The 15,353-nt window shown below is 40.9% G+C and overlaps 1 long non-coding RNA gene across 1 annotated transcript in view; it reads left to right on the top strand.

Annotated features, from left to right (window-relative positions):
• Positions 1-15,353, top strand: part of 4930401C15Rik (RIKEN cDNA 4930401C15 gene) — a 58,124-nt gene that overhangs the window by 15,724 nt on the left and 27,047 nt on the right. Inside the window, exon 2 of the long non-coding RNA NR_045349.1 lies at positions 12,647-12,731. This is a non-coding gene — a long non-coding RNA (RIKEN cDNA 4930401C15 gene). The remainder of the gene's footprint in view (positions 1-12,646; positions 12,732-15,353) is intronic.

Here is a 15,353-nt window from a genome sequence, read left to right as displayed (position 1 = left end):
AAATGTTATCCCCTTTCCTGGTTTTCCCTCCGAAAAATCCCCTATCACCTTCCCTCCTCCCCCTGCTCCCCAACCCACCCACTCCTGCTTCCTGGCCCTGGCATTCCCCTATAATGGGGCATAGAGCCTTCACAGGACCAAAGGCCTCTCCTCCCATTGATGACTGACTAGGCCATCCTCTGCTACATATGCAGCTAGAGCCACAAGTTCCACCTTGTGTTTTGTTTGGTTGGTGGTTTAGTCCCAAGAAGCTCTGGGGCTACTGGTTAGTTCATATTGTTGTTCCTCCTATGGGGCTGCAAACCCCTTCAGCTCCTTGGGCACTTTCTCTAGCTCCTTCCTTGGTGACCCTGTGCTCCATCCAATGGATGACTGTGAGCATCCACTTCTGTATTTGGCAGGCCCTAGCAGAGCCTCTCTGGAGACAGCTATATCAGGCTCCTGGCTCTTCTCACACCTCATGGTACCTTCTCCAAATACATTTCTTTAGTTCTCCAGTTTAGAGTCAGGATAAGAAATAGATAATAAAGGGCCTTAAGTGCTTATCAACCAGTTCTAACAAGGAGTGTGTGCATTCAAATTTCTTGGGATATTAGACAAAAATGTACACATTAGGACCACTGCCTTGGCTGGTTTTGGTCATGAGGTGAACTAAATGTGAGAAAAATATGTCCATGTAATTTCGGGTTGCCTTCCTAGACAAGAATCGTTATTTCCTGTTGGTTTTATCTATGGCAATCTCAGACAATTCAGGACATTCCTGAATATTTGTATCAGTCAGTCAGTTTGTTTGTTTTGTTATTTTAAAGACATAGTCTTTCTAAACAGCCCTAGCTAGCTTGGAAATTTCAGGGTAGCCCACATTGCCCTAGAACTTGCAAGTAACCTTACTGCTTCTGGCTCCCAAGCAGTAAGATTAGAGTCACATACCACCACATTTGGTGTCAGGCATTGATTCATAGTGCAACTGTGACCCCATCACAGGTGTGTGTGTGTGTGTGTGTGTGTGTGTGTGTGTGTGTGTGTGTGTGTGATGATAATGATGTTTTCTCAGGAAGATAATAAAGTGAGAGAAGAGTACCCAGACTGAGAATGGAAATGGGCTCATGGCAAGAAGTCAGTGCAGAGCTGCTGGAGTTGAGGCAAGAGCCCATGGTTGTAAAGTGGACCATGAAGACACAGAGTAGAAAGTATATCTATTCTGCTCTGTCCCCAGCTCAGTTGCTCACCTTTCTCCAGAGTATTCATAGCTACACTCACACAGCTGAGGGAGAGAATATGAACCAAGCCCCTATTCTTCCCTCCAGCCTTTCAGAACCTAATTTAAGGTCCTTGAATAAAATATGGAGGCTATTATCTTCTAGCTAATATAATCATCTGACCTTGGGTATTGAATTTTTTTCAGATGTTTGGAATGAAAGATCCAAGCAGAATCAGATCCACATCAAAGGACTGTACAGTTAATTCGGATATCACACTGCTTCTCTTTTAAAAGTTTCACAAGGATACCAAGACAAACAATTGACTCTCCTTTAGAAGGAGTAGCAGGGTCCAAGTTAGGTCATGGGAAGATAAGAAAGAACCAGGAAGCATTGGAATTCAGTCAACAGGAGGCAATTCATGACATTGTGGACTCTTCCCCTGGCCCTAGGTTGCTTTTTAGGGACCATTTTACTATGCACCGCAATATTATTTATTCATTTATTTATTGTGGTACTGGAAATGGAACTTAGAGCTTTGCACATGCTAGGAAGGATTCTAGTACTGAATACCCAGACCTTCCCTGCACTTTAAAAGTACTAAATACACACGTTTTGATGGTGGAGTGCTCATATTACAATGCGATCTATGATTGCTTACGGGACAATGTTCTGAAACATCTGAAATACTTAGCTGAAGGTGGTTAAAGAGTATAAGAGAGCTTGGCAAATGGTATTGGTGACTGCCAGCTCACTGTGGGGATGGGGATGGGAAGGAAGGGAGGGGGAGAGAGAGAAAGAGAGAGAGAGAGAGAGAGAGAGAGAGAGAGAGAGAGAGAGAGAGAGAGAGAGGTGTCTATGACGCCCCACCCCTAAAATAACATCCGAGAGACAAAGCCATTAAAGGAGCTCTATTTTTTAATATTCTTTTTTAATTGGATTTTATTTATTTACATTTCAAATGCTATCCCCTTTCCCAGTTTCCCCTCTGCAAACTCCCTATCCCATACCCCCTTACCCTGCTTCTGTAAGGGTGTACCCACTCCTGCCTCACCACCCTAGCATTCCTCTCCACTGGGGCATCAAGCCTTCACTGAACCAAGGGCCTACCCTCCCATTGATGCCAGATAAGGTCCCTTCAGCTCCTTCAGTCCTTCCCCTAACTCCTCCATTGGGGTCCCTGTGCTCAGTTCTATGGTTGGCTTCGAGCATCTGCATCTGTATTGGTCAGAATCTGCTAGAGCCTTTCAGGAGACAGCTATATCAGGCTCCTGTCAGCAAGCACTTCTTGGCATCCACAATAGTGTCTGGGTTTGGTGTCTGCATGTGGGATGGATCCCCAGGTGGGGCAGTCTCTGGATGGCCTTTCCTTCAGTTTCAGTTCCACTCTTTGTCCCTATATTTTCCTTTAGACAGAAGCAAGTCTGAGTTAAAATTTTGGAGATGGGTGGGTGGCCCCATCCATCAACCAGGATGCCTAACCTCTGAATATGGTCTCAACAGGTTCTCCCTCCCCTTTGTGGGATATTTCAGCTAATGTCATCTCTGTGGGGTCCTGGAAAATCTTGCTTTTCTAGCATTTGGAACTTTCTGGTTGCTACCCCAGTTCCCCATCTCCCATTGCTATATACCTCTGTTCAATTTCCTGGCCCTCTGTACATCTCCTCCATCCCCTCCCATACCTGATGCTTCCCCTCTTTTTTCCCTCCTCCCTCTTCTCATCCCTTCAAATTCCTACCACCCTCTACTTCCCTTGATTATTTTGTTCCCACTTGTAAGTACAACTGAAGCATTCATACTTTGGTCTTCCTTCCTCTTGAGCTTCATGTGGTATGAGAGTTGTATCCTAGATATTCCATGCTCTTTGCCTAATATCCACTTATCAGTGAGTACATATCATGTGTGGTCTTTTGTGAATGACTTACCTCACTCTGGATGGTATTTACTAGATCCATCCAATTTAACTGAGAATTTCACGAAGTCATTGTTTTTAATAGCAGAGTAGTACTCCATTGTGTAAATGTACCACATTTTCTATATCCATTCCTCTGTTGAGTGACATTGGGGTTCTTTCCAGTTAGTGGCTATTATAAATATGGCTGCTATCAACACAGTGGAGCATCTGTCCTTACTACATGTTGGAGCATCTTCTGGGTAAATGCCTAGGAGTGTTATACCTGGGTCCTCAGGTAGTACTATGTCCAGTCTAGTGAGGAACTGCCAGACTGATTTCCAGGTGGTTGTACCAAATTGCAGTCTCACGAGCAATCAAAGAGTGTTCCTCTTTCTCCACATTCTTGCCAGCATCTGCTGTCACCTGAGTTTGTATAGGGAGATAAGAATGGAACAGTTTGCACTCTTCTACATGCTAACCGCCACTTGAGCCAGCACCATTTGTTGAAAATGTTGTCTTCTTTCCACTGGATGGTTTTAGCTCCTTTGATTTTAGCTTCATTTCTGGGTCTTCAATTCAATTCCATTGATCTACTTGCCTGTCACTGTACCGATACTATGTCGTTTTTATTACTATTGCTCTGGAATACAGCTTGAGGTCAGGAATGGTGATTCCCCAGAAGTTCTTTTATTTGAGAATAGTTTTTGCTATCCTGGGTTTTTTGTTAATCCAAATGAATTGAGATTGTTCTATCTCTATGAAGAATTGAATTGGAAATTGCATTGACTCTGTAGATTGATTTTGGCAAGATTGACATTTTTACTATATTAATCATGCCAAACCATGAGCATGGGAGATCTTTTCATCTTCTGAGGTCTTCTTCAATTTCTTTCTTCAGACACATGAAGTTCTTGTCATACATATCTTTAACTTGTTTGGTTAGAGTCACATCAAGATATTTTATATTGTTTATGACTATTGTGAAGGGTGTCATTTCCTTAATTTCTTTCTCAGCCCATTTATCCTTTGAGTTTAGAAAGGCTACTGATATTTTTAAGTTAATTTTATATCCAGACCCTTTGCTGAAATTGTTTATCAGATTTAGGAATTCTCTGGTAGAATTTTTGTGGTCACTTGAGAATACAATCATATCATCTGCAGATAGTATTATTTTGACTTCTTTCTTTCCAATTTGTCTCCCCTTGATCTCCTTTGTTGTCTAATTGCTCTAGCTAGGACTTTGAGTACTATATTGAATAGGTAGGGAGAGAGTGGGCAGCCTTGCCTAATTCCTGGTTTTAGTGGGATTGCTTCAAATTTCTCTCCATTTAGTTTGATGTTGACTACTGGTTTGCTGTATTTTGCTTTTACTATGTTTAGGTATGAGCCTTGAATTTCTGATTTTTCCAAGACTTTTAACATAAAAGGATGTTGGATTTTGTCAAATGCTTTCTCAGCATCTGATGACATGATCATGTGTTGTGGTAAATCTCTCCATCCCACATATGCCCCGGCTTTGAAAACACAACACAATTAATATGATTACATGCTGTGTGCCTAGATTGGGCAGATCTACCACTACACTATCATCTTCCACAGCTTATGAGACCCCTTAGAACTTGTGGTTTCTCCAGGCCAGGTGCTTCTGCTCGGCCATTCTTTCTCCTCCTTCTCTGTGTTCTCTCTCTCTCTCTCTCTCTCTCTCTCTCTCTCTCTCCCATTTTCTCCTTCTTCTCTCTCCCCACCTTCCACTCCACTTTCCCTTTTACTTCCCCAATCATTAGCTCTCCTTTATTTTACAAGAAGCAAGTTTATAGGAAATCACCTGAGTGCTACTCATTCCTTGTTCCCAACCACCCACAGGAGAACGGAATTAACATAAAATATAATTAATCCCAGGGCTATCCACAACAATCATGTGGTTTTTTTTTCTTTGAGTTTGTTTATGTAGTGGATTACACTGGTGGATTCCATATATTGAACCATCCCTGCATCCCTTGGATAAAGCCTACTTGATCATGATGGATGGTCGTTTTGATGTGTTCTTGGATTTGGTTTGGGAGAATTTTGTTGAATATTTTTGCATCGAAATTCATAAGGGAAATTGGTCTGAAGTTCTTTTTCTTTGTTGGGTCTTTGTGTGGTTTAGGTATCAGAGTAATTGTGGCTTCATAGAACTAATTGGGTAGAGTGCCTTCTGTTTCTATTTTGTGGACTAGTTTGAAGAGTATTAGTATTAGGTCTTCTTTGAAGGTCTGATAGAACTGGGAGACTTTAAATGACTGCTTCCATTTCTTTAGAGGTTATAGGACTGTTTAGATGGGTTATCTGATCTAGATTTAACTTTGGTACCTGATATCTGTCTAGAAAATTGTCCATTTCATGCAGATGTTTCAGTTTTGTCGGGTATAGGCTTTTGTAGTAGTATCTGGTGATTTCTTTTAATTTCTCAGTTTCTGTTGTTATATCTCCTTTTTCATTTCTCATTTGGTTACTTTGGATAATGTCTCTGTGCCCTCTGGTTATTCTGGCTAAGGGTTTATTCATTTTGTTGATTTTCTCAAAGAACCAGCTCCTGGTTTTGTTGATTTTTTTTTTCTTTTATAGTTCATTTTGTTTCTATTTGGTTAATTTCAGCCCTGAGTTTGGTTATTTCCTGCCATCTACTCTTGGATGTATTTTCTTCTTTTTGTTCTAGAGCTTCCAGGTATGCTATTAAGCTGCTAGTGTATGCTTTCTCCAATTTCCTTTTGAAGACACTCAGAGCTCTGAATTTTCCTCTTAGTACTGCTTTCATTGTGTCCCATAGTTTGGGTATGTTGTGGCTTCATTTTCATTAAATTCTAAAAAGTCTTTAATTTTTTTCTTTATTTCTTCCTTGACAAAGTGTTGTTCAGCTTCCATGTGTATGTGGGCTTTCTGTTGTTTTTGTTATTGACTACAAGTCTTAGTCTGTGGTGATCTGATAGGATGCATGGCATTATTTCAATCTTCTTGTATCTGTTGAGGCTTATTTTGTGAGCAATCACATGGTTAATTTTGGAGAAGGTACATGAGGTGCTGAGAAGGTATATTCTTTTGTTTTAGGATGAAATGTTCTATAAATATCTCTTAAATCTATGTGGTTCATCACTTCCGTTACTTTTACTGTGTCTCTGTTTAATTTGTGTTCCCATTGTTCTGTCCATTGATGAGAGTAGGGTGTTGATGTCTCCCACTACTATTGTGTGAGGAGCAGTGTGTGTGTTGAGCCTTAGTAAAGTTTTTTTTATGAATGTAGGTGCCCTTGCATTTAGAGCATAGATCTTCAGAATTGAGAATTCATCTTGGTAGAGTTTTCCTTTGATGAGTGTGAAGTGTCCTTCCTTATCTTTTTTGATAACTTTTGGTTGAAATTTGATGTTATTCGATATTAGAATGACTACTCCAGCTTGTTTCTTGGGACCATTTTCTTGGAAAATTGTTTTCTATTTCTAGCCTTTGACTCTGAGGTAGTGTCTGTTTTTGTCACTGAGGTGAGTTTCCTGTATACAGCAAAATGATAGATCCTTTTTATGTATCCAGTCTGTTAGTCTATGTCTTTTTCTTGGGGAATTGAGTCCATGTTAAGAGATATTAAGGAAAAGTGATTGTTGCTTCCTGTTATTTTTTTTTTTTGGTCTGTTTTTTTTTTAAATTTTTTATTAGGTATTTAGCTCATTTACCTTTCCAATGCTATACCAAAAGTCCCCCATACCCACCCACCCCCACTCCCCTACCCACCCACTCCCCCTTTTTGGCCCTGGCGTTCCCCTGTACTGGGGCATATAAAATTTGCGTGTCCAATGGGCCTCTCTTTCCAGTGCTGGCCGACTGTTATTTTTAATGTTATTTTTTATGTTTTTTTGCCTATCTTCTTTTGGGTTTGTTGAAAGATTACTTTCTTGCTTTCTCTAGGGTGTAGTTTCCCTTCTTGTGTGGAGTTTCCCATCTACTATCTGTGCCCTTCTCCCAGCCTTGAGTAGGCTTAACAGACCCACAATGGTTTTACTACCTAGCCAGAGTCATCTGGTCTCTAGTCATTTGCCATTTCCTATAGGATCTTGAGGAGTAGACTGTCCACTGAGCTTGCTTTGCAGAACAATCCTGCTGAAACAAAAGATGGGTCTGTGGGCTTTCCCCATATAAACACAATGCTGAATATTGCTTTGAGTTTGATCAGAACCTTTGTCTTGGCTTCATTCTTCTTTGCACCCCATCCGTTTTCATTTCCAGCCCTCCTTTGAGGTAGACCCAGTTCTCCATGGCTGCTGGATGGCTACAATTATCCTTTGAAGGGCTGGATTTGTGGAAAGAATTTTGTAAATTAGGTTTTGTCATGGAATATCTCCGTTTTTCCATCTATGGTAATTAAGAGTTTTGCTAGATATAGTAGCCTGAGCTGGCATTTGTGTTCTCTTAGGGTCTGTAAGACATCTATCCAGAATCTTCTAGCTTTCATGGTCTCTGGTGAGAAGTCTGGTGTAATTCTGATAAATTTGGCTTTATATGTTACTTGACCGTTTTCCCTTACTGCTTTTAATATTCTTTCTTTGTTTTGTGCATTTGATGTTTTGACTATTATGTGACAGGAGGAATTTCTTTTCTGGTCCAATCTATTTGGAGTTCTGTAGGCTTCTTGTATGTTTATGGGCATCTCTTTCTTTAGGTTAGGCACATTTTTTTCTATAATTTTGTTGAACATATTTACTGGACCTTTAACTTGGGAATCTTTGCTCTCGTCTATACCTGTTATCCTTAGGTTTGGTCTTCTCATTGTGTACTGGATTTCCTTGATGTTTTGAGTTAGGAGCTCTTTGCATTTTACATTTTCTTTGACTGTTGTATCAATGTTTCCTATGGTATCTTCTGCACCTGAGATTCTTTCTTCTATCTCTTGTATTCTGTTGGTGATTCTCTCCTCTATGACTCTTGATCTCTTTCCTAAGTTTTCTATCTCCAGGGATGTGTCCCTTTTTTATTTCTTTGTTGTTTCTTCTTCCATTTTTAGATCCTGGATAGTTTTTTTTTTTTTTCAATTCCTGCACCTGTTTGGTTATGTTTTCCTGTAATTCTTTAAGGGATTTTTGTGTGTCCTCTTTAAGGGCTTCTAGCTGTTTACCTTTGTTCCCCTATATTTCTTTAAGGGAGTTATTTATGTCCTTCTTAAAGTCCTCTATCACCATCATGAGAAGTGATTTTAAATCCTAATCTTGCTCTTCCAGTGTCTTGGGGTATCCAGGACTTGCTGTAGTGGGAGAACTGGGTTTTGATGATGCCAAGTAGCCTTGGTTTCTGTTGCTTATGTTCTTGCCCTTGCTTCTCACCATCTGATTTTCTCTGGTGTTAGCTGGTCTTGCTGTCTTTGACTGTGGTTTGCCCCTCCCGTAAGCCTATCTGTCAGCATTCTTGGGAGACCAGTTCTTTCAGGGAGGAATTTGGGTATGGAGAGCTGTGGCACAGGATCAGCTCTGGGACATAGACAGAAACTGGAAGGACCCTGTCCAGGCTGCTCCTCAGTTTCTGTGCCCTGATGGTTCTGGATGTGTCCCTCTTCGGCCAGGAATTTGAATAGAAATGGTGGCCTCCCCTGTGCTCTCAGGTGTGTAAGCACTCTTGGGAGACCATCTCTCTCCTGGTGGGACCTGGGTATAGAGAGCTTTGCTGTCAGGTGTGTCAGCACTCCTGGGAGACCGGGTTTCTTCTGGTGGGATCTGGGTACGGAGAGCTGTGGCACAGAGCTCTGGGCACAGATGGAAAACACAGGGGAAAATAACTCTTAAAAATTGTGATAAGGATGCTGAAGTGTAGCTCTCTCCACAATTGATGGCATCTGGTGGGTATGCAGGTGGGAAAGGAAGTTCTAAGTCTTCTTTTCAGAACTGGCCACCAGGGAGTTTGAGCATGCTCTGGACAACACAAAATGTGGGTCACAAGTTGGAGTAAGGGAGCAGACCTGGAAGGATGAGGAACTGGGTGTGCTTGGCAATAGGTAGGTGTGTGGGTGGATGGGAGGATGGAGAGAGAGAGAGAGAGAGAGAGAGAGAGAGAGAGAGAGAGAGAGAGAGAGAGAGAGATATTGGCAAGAGATGTTTTACCAAGTCCAGAATTTGTAGCATGAATAAAGGTTCTGTCATCCCTTGACATTCCTCAGCTCATAAACACATCTTCTGGGGATAGACTGGTGTTCAATGATTTCTATTAGTTTATCATCAAGAGAGAAATGTCTTAACACTTTACTCCAAGTACCACCAAATAAATCTTATTAAATCCCCTTTCTTTTTGTGTTGGTTTGTATAACTGCCCTGGATAGTTTCTGAATCCAGAAATAATTAGAATTGAAGCCATGGGAACCTAGGTTTTTCAAGGACTCTTTCAAGCTGATTAGCTTTCTTATAAGATAAGAGCATTTGCAGCCCTTCAGGAAGTAAGGAGCTTCTCCCTCTGAGACTCTCGTGTGAATATGTTTAAATACATTGACATTTCTGTGGTATAGTACCTTTGGTCCCAGTGAGGAGAAATTAAATACTCCTTGGCAAAAGAGAACCTTTGCTCATAACATCTTGTATTGAACCTATCCAGAAAGAATGCTGGTTCGGCTTTAATCTGAATTTAACTAAAAACTAAATCAAATCATGTTAAAGCTGCCAGCTTTCAAAAGACTGATTTATCATTACCCTAGTATATTTTGGAGGCAGGAAAGATTGTACATGGAAAGTTTTATGGTTGGATTGGTGCTTATCTTTCTCTTTTGGTATCCTGGAGAGAACTTTTCTGTGTCATAGACACTAGAATATGTGGGTGAATGTTCTGTGTAGCCACCAGCTCAACCTCTCCATGTTCAATGAGTTGTGTAGATGTTGTCTTCAGGAAAGAGACCCTGCCATCTGTTTCTGGTGAGCAACCTATTGTCTTATCAACAACCTTGGCCAATTGGGAATTTCCATGGGACCCCTTCAGCCAACAACTCAATTGGAAGGAAACCCAGTCCCCACACTGGAAGCTTTGTTTGGTGACAAGAGACAGTTGGGACTCAATCTCTCTCACTATTTGGAGAGTTCATCAGGATTGCCTTCATATATTATAGGAAGTTTCTGCTGCACTAAATTTCCATATAGCACTTCAAATGCCCTCCAACTCTAGCTGTCTATCTTCTTGTTCCCTTGTCAATCCCTCACTCTTCCCCCCTCCCACTTGATCCTCCTGGCTCCAGTCTACCCAGAAAATCTATTCTATTTTCCCTCCCAGAGAGATACATGTGTCCCTAGTCCTTCCTCTATGCCTAACCTCTCTGGTTGTATGAATTGTTGCTTAGTTATCATTTATTTAATGGGTAATATCCAGCTATAAGTAAGTATATACTATATTCATCTTTCTAGATCTGGGTTACCTCACTTAGGATGATCTTTTTCTAGTTCTATCCATTTTACTGCAAGTTTCATGACATCATTTAAGAGCTGAATCATTATGTAAATGAAACACATTTTCTTTATCCTTTTTTGTATTGAGTGATTAGGGCAATGGTGGTACAAACCTGGTAGGAGTAACCAACTGATGTCTGCTTTGACTTAAAGCCCACTCCATGAGATGGAACCCAATTCTGACCCAGAGAATACATAGCCCAGATACCTAGGATCAAACCAAAAACCTACAGGTCCTTAAAAAAAAAAAAGGTAGCAATAAAACAACTCCTAATGATATTCTGCTACATTCAGACCAGTCTGTTATTCAGTCATCATCCAAGAGGCTTCCTCCTGCAGCAAATAGGAACAAATACAGAGACCCATAGCCAGACATTATGTGGAGAGTGAGAGACCTTAGAACACTCAGCTCTAGACAAAATGTCTCCATCAAATCCCTCTCCTTAGGGCTCAGGGAACCCAAGGCAAGGAGGCAGGAATAGTGTAAGAACTTGAGGGGGATAGAGGATGCTAAGGGAACAAGGCCTTCTAAAGCAACGAGCAAAGTTCATGTGAATTCCCAGAGACTAAAGTAGCATACATAGGACCTACATAGGTCTGCACCAGGTCCTCTACATATATGTTGTAGCTTTCAGTTTAGTGGGGTTTTTTTGTTTGTTTGTTTTGGAGGGTTTTTTGTTTTGGGGGGTGTTTGTTTGTTTGTTTGTTTGTTGAGACGGGGTTTCTCTGTATAGCCTTGGCTGTCCTGGAACTCACTCTGTAGACCAGGCTGGTCTCAAACTCAGAAATTCACCTGCCTCTGCCTCCCAAGTGCTGGGATTAAAGGCATGCACCACTACTGCCTGGCAGTTTAGTGTTTTTATGGGATTTCCTGCTATGCACACTCCAGTGTAGTCTGCTTGACAGGCAGAGAAGCCTGGAAGCACTCACGAGGCAAAGAGTTTCAGAGAAACTCACCTCCTGGAAACTTGGCTTTCTCATAACCCATATACTCATACTCTATCCCCACGTTAGTCTGGTGTATGGATCCACATGCTCTCTTTTAGTATTATTTTATTATAAGTGCCTTTTAAGATTGAATTCTGGCATAGCTAAGCCTTCATCAGTGTTCCAACGTCCCAGAAAATCCTTGAACCTGACAAACTTGGAATTCAGTAGGAATTCAGTGAGAAGGTTATCTATTCAGTAACATTCAAATTTACTTCTAGTAGAGACAGTGAAACTAATTAGGCATTACAAAGAATGGAGCTAGAATAGCTCAGAGCTAGTCTGCAGAGTGATTTCTTAGGACAGTAGCCAGTCTTACCCAAACAAGGGAATACACAATGGCCTAGCTAATAGGTGGGTTTACCATGTAAGAGTTAGGGAATCCCACTGAGACAGGAATCTTCACTACAGCCAGGTATAGCAGGTTATATTGTATATTAGAAGCAAGTTGGTGAATTCTTCTGACAAATGGAGATTCTCCACAGATACTTAAAAGAACAGCCAAGTTGCACTTATACAAGAATTTATCAAGGCCTAGGAAATGGGGGTGGTGGTATTGCATTATTCATGAGAAGGTCTGCTAGAGCAGAACCCCCTGGTGCTAGCTTTCACAAGGCTCAAAGGAGTAGCACAAATTGTGACTAGGATGTGAAATCCTTACCTGTCATTAGCCTACCCTACGCAGGGCTGTTTTATCTTTACTGTAAATATTACCTGGTTCCTGTAGTCCTTTTGAAGTCATTCCTTTGTTTTGTTTCAGGTAACTTCAATGTACTTTGCCTGCTGTGACATCCTACCCCCTTTATTTTCTGCATTATATAAGACTGGTGTTCTCTTTGTGACAATACATTCAGATTCTACACAATCTCCTGTGTTGCATCTGTCTGTCATTCATTCGCCGACTCCTTGTCCACCTGTAACCAGAGACCCATTCTATGCAGACAAGAGACCAAGAGGGTCTGCAACAATTCCCGAGTGTATGGATTGAGTAGGTCTCTACTTCTACCTTCTCTTGGGGGGCTCTTTTTCTTCTGTTGATTTGCTTTTGTCCAACTTCAATGTGATAGTTTTGTTTTAACGTCCTATTAGATTTTATTTTGTTTTGCTGTTTTGTTGTTATCTCTTAGGAACCTGTTCTTTTCTAAGAGTGACAGAAGGGGAGTGGACCAGATAGAAGAAGAGGTGGGGAGGAACTGAGTGGAGTACAGGAAGGTAAAACTGTAATAAGTATATATTGTATAATAAGAGTATACTTTTAGTAAAAAGAAAGAAACACACATAAAATAAATCTTTTTTAAAAATTAAAAATATAAGTTCTATTTGAGGGATTTCTCCATAACATGATTAGAAATAAGAACAGATACTTAAAAGAATTACCCTTTCACTAATGGGGAATTTCCTCAATCCTGTTCTCTCTCTCTCTCTCTCTCTCTCTCTCTCTCTCTCCCTCTCCCTCTCCCTCTCCCTCTCCCTCTCCCTCTCCCTCTCCCTCTCCCTCTCCCTCTCCCTCTCCCTCTCCCTCTCCCTCCCTCTCTCCCCCCCATCTCTCTCTCTCCCTCTCTTACAAGGTATCATATAGCCACCAGCTTACTGTGTAATCATCCATGACCTTGGATGTCCAATTGTTCCACCCCTATGTCCTGTATGCTAAGCCCACAGGCAGTGCTGGAGGAAATACCTGGGGCCTCTTCTGTGCTGAGAGAGCACTCTATCAACTGATCTTTATCCCCAGACACCCAAGCCAAAATCTTTGTCAACTTCCTTGTCTTGGCATTTTCCTGGGACATTTATCTTACTCTATTGTGACACTCAGTCAGTGGTGACTTTGACACACAAGATGTTGATCCTTGCCTGCACAGATTTGACATCAGCAGTGATGTTCAATGTCCTTTGGGGGAAAAATCTTTGTTCTATAATTTGTGAAAAAAAAAAGATAATGTTGTCCTTTCCTTTATTCTAGGCATACAAAATATGTAAAATATTTATGTGCAGTAAAGCTAATTTATGATAAGCAACTAAGATCTAGAGTTTAAGAAAAGGTCTTTCGAATGCTGTGTATTATATCATTAGAATAGACCTTGAGGAATTCAAGAGTGTGTTAGTAAAATGAAATAACAAGGTTATTTACAATATGTATTCCCTGATCACATTTATAAATTCCCAATAGAATAACAGAGGCTTTTACCTCAAGGAAATTGTTAATGTTACTTCACAAGCAAGGCTGTGGAATCTCTCTTGATATGAGAACATCCTGAGAAAGGTTTGTACTTTCAAAACACCAAGATTTTCTCTTACTGTGTTTTAAAAAAGAGCTGGTGACTAGAGCTGTAACTCAGGGGTTCAGCACTTGTCTTGTATGCTTGTGGTTGTATGTTGGGTTCTTTCCCAGCACTGAAAACAAAGCAACCTACCCTAACTATCACCTAATCAATTCCTTTGTTCTTCAGAGCACAGATATTGTTCCTAGAATCAATCAAAATAACCTCAAAGCTTTCATTTGTCAAATAATTTTCTGCATGTTCCTTTTTTTTTTTCTTTCTAATAACAGAACCCTTCCTGGAGTCAATGGTACCTTCCCTGGGCTGTCATTATCTCATTTGTCAGAAGCCTCCAGATGCTGAGTGCAATCATCTGTCGGTGTAGAGATAGTGGTTACAGAAAAATGAGCCTCTAAAGTTGCTGAAGTCTGAATCTGCTTTGGCACAATGGTGCTAGTCTGGTCATATGGGAAAGGGGTGGAGGGACATAGGGAAGAACAGAGAGAGCTTGAGAAGGAGACAAATATTTATGAAGTTCTGTACAAATGCTGTCGATGTGAAACAAACTACGGTGACAATGAGGACACTGACTTACATGCTTGTTTGTTTGAGTTAGAGTTTCACTCTGTAGCCCTGGCTAAACATGGAACTCTTTATATAAACCATGCTGGCCTCAAACTCACCTGCTTCTACCTCCTGAGTGCTGGGATTAAAGGTATATCCTGATACATCTAGCCAAACTCACATGGTTATAACAAGTCTTATATGTTAGGAGTTTATATTTTATTATTAAGGCAATAGGACCTATTAGAGGGTCTTAAGTAAAAAGACAAAAAAAAAAAAACCAACAACAACAACAAAAAAACAACTTTTAAAAATTAACTGTCATATGGCCTAATGTCATAAAAGGATAGAAATTAGTTTTATAAGCCAACACCAGTATCCTAGATGAGAAAGATAGTATTCAAGGGTAATGCAGAATAGAGAGGTATGGTGGCTTCATGCAGTTAAAAAGGAGGTAAAATGGAAAATGTTCTGTACTCAGAATAGACATAAGACAGGAAGAGAGACCTGGGTCTGCAGTTTGAGCGGCCAAGAAGACAAATCCCTGAAATATTGGATATGGCCAAGAGCAGATATCAGAAAGGTGAGGAGCTATGAGGTCATTGGTAGTATCGTTCCAAGAGAAGGCAAGGTAGTGGGAAGTCTGGATGTGGAGTCCATGCCAGAAACCTCGGGGTCCATGATCCAGAGTCACAAGTTCAATGCATAGAGGATCAGTGAAGCCTTGGAAATAGCTGGAGGTAGAGGGAGATCAGGACTCAACTTGCCAGAATGTCACATTTCAGAGGTAGGCAAAGGAAGTAGTGTCCACAGGCTGACAGAAACAGGAGGAAATGAGAAAGGTGGGATGTCACAGAGATGAGAGAATACTGTGCAGATGCAGGCCTCCAGCAGTATTGGGTGATAGATGGTCTGTAAAGACCTAGAGGTTCTCAAGATGATAAGTGAAGGTGGGTCTCCAGCAGTATCAGGTGCTAGATGGTCTGTAAAGACCCAGAGCAAAATATCTATA

The sequence above is a fragment of the Mus musculus genome, chromosome 10, assembly GCF_000001635.26.
Source record: "Mus musculus strain C57BL/6J chromosome 10, GRCm38.p6 C57BL/6J".
NCBI classification, from domain to species: domain Eukaryota; kingdom Metazoa; phylum Chordata; class Mammalia; order Rodentia; family Muridae; genus Mus; species Mus musculus.
This window is presented reverse-complemented; position numbering and strand designations above follow the sequence as displayed.